We start from the raw sequence: 1,961 nt of genomic DNA on the forward strand, positions 1-1,961 counted from the left end.
AACCCACAACCTTCAGGTTCACCTTCGGGTTGCAACTCCGACTCTCTATCCATTAGGCCACGACTGCCCCTGTGTCCATTCCAAAACCATAGGCATTACTATGGAGTTGGTCCCCACTTTGCTGTTGTAATAAGCTCCACTCTTCTGGGAAGGCATACCACTACATTTTGGATCGTTGCTGTGGGGATTTGTGTTCATTCAGCCACAAAAGCATTAGTGAGGTTGGGCACAGATGTTAAGAAAGAAGGCCTGGTGTGCAGTCATTGTTTCAAATCATCTTGAAGGTGTTCAGTGGGGTTGAGGTCAGGGCTCTGTGCAGGACACTCGAGTTCTTCTACACCAAACTTAACACACCATGTTTTTATGGAGCTCGCTTTGTACACAGGGGCATTCTCATGATGAAACATGTTTGGGCCTCTTAGTTCCAGTGAAGGGAAATCTGCAGCATACAAAGACATTCTAGACAATTGTGTATATTCAAATTTGTGTTATATATGTATATGTGTGTGTGTGTGTGTGTGTGTGTGTGTTTACACTGTAACTCCTGAATTCCTGTCATAGTATAAAAAAAAAAATATTTCATAATATTGTCATCGGATTGCCTTCCAAATGTGTTGCTGAAGGAATGAAAATAGTTCTCTCTGATGTTAACTTTCCTACTCGACTGACACAGTAATTACTTTTTACACACTTCACTTCCTTATTCCTGGGGAGTGTGGCGTCCTTGTCTCCTTCTCTCCGACCTGATTTTGTAGGTTTACCAAAATAAAGACCATGTTTTAGCTAATTAACCTGTGTGTGTGTTTGATTTACAAATGTGACATTAAAAACAACACATTTTATCCCACAGTGCTGTTCAGAAGGTGTTGATTTATTTTTATAACAGCAGCTCTGACAGTAGTGCAGCTTCAGATCACAGGTATACATTAATGCACTTGTTCTAATATGTTATCATTTCTAGATGGACAGAGACTGTAGATGGATGGGTGGATGGATGGATAAGTAGATAGATAGATGGATGGATGGGTGGGTCGATGGATGGATGGATAGATAGATGTAAATAAATGTTAGTCATAAAAGTATAATAACAGGGTAGTCTATCTATCTATCTATCTATCTATCTATCTATCTATCTATTTATCTATCAAAATTATACACAGTAATCTAACAGAAAGTCCGCAGTCTGTGGAAGGAATGTGATGACATTAGGGGACGACTCCTGAACATCTCCAGAGAAATCAGAACTTTTTGACAGCTAGAGATAAACACTGTTACGACTCTAGGGGTCGTGATGCTTTGATCTGTAACTTGGATCATACGACTGGACGCTCTTCCCTATTGCAGGTGCTTGGGTTTGTTCTTTTAATTCCAGGCCGACGTGATGATCGGCTACCAGCAGGTGGAGCTGCCCACAGGGGGCGCTTTGCTTCTGGTGTGGGTTTCCAGTGCTTTCTGTGTTCCCACATTTTCCTCAGTAGAAGTGGCCAGGCCTGTCCTGAGCTGGTGCTGCAGGTGGTGTTGTCTAATTGCACATAACTTGTTGTCTGGTGATTAATATGTCTGGCGATAACCATACAGTGAAACTCATAAACATCCTACGATTCTTGTATCTTATTCTAAATAAATTAGAGAAGAACCCTTTTCTTTGTACCATTTTTCTCCTGTTTTTGATAGTCAGGGAGTGAGGGACATTGTTTTCTTTCTTTTAGTTTGTAAATAGGGTAGGTAGCTCCCTACAATTTAAGTGACATGTCTTTTGTTTTTTATTTTCTTTCGTCCTCTCTTATATGTTATCCCCTTCTCATTTCGTAAATAAATCCACTTACACTGATAAACACTGCTGTGTGTGGAGTTCTGGGAACCGGGGAGGACGCAGGTACTTCCGTCACTTAATGTTATGGCCTGAGTCTAGACAGGACAAAGAAATGTGCTATGAAAATGATGTTAATGATAAATCATAG

This window comes from Pangasianodon hypophthalmus, chromosome 1, assembly GCF_027358585.1.
Source record: "Pangasianodon hypophthalmus isolate fPanHyp1 chromosome 1, fPanHyp1.pri, whole genome shotgun sequence".
In the NCBI taxonomy this organism is placed as follows: domain Eukaryota; kingdom Metazoa; phylum Chordata; class Actinopteri; order Siluriformes; family Pangasiidae; genus Pangasianodon; species Pangasianodon hypophthalmus.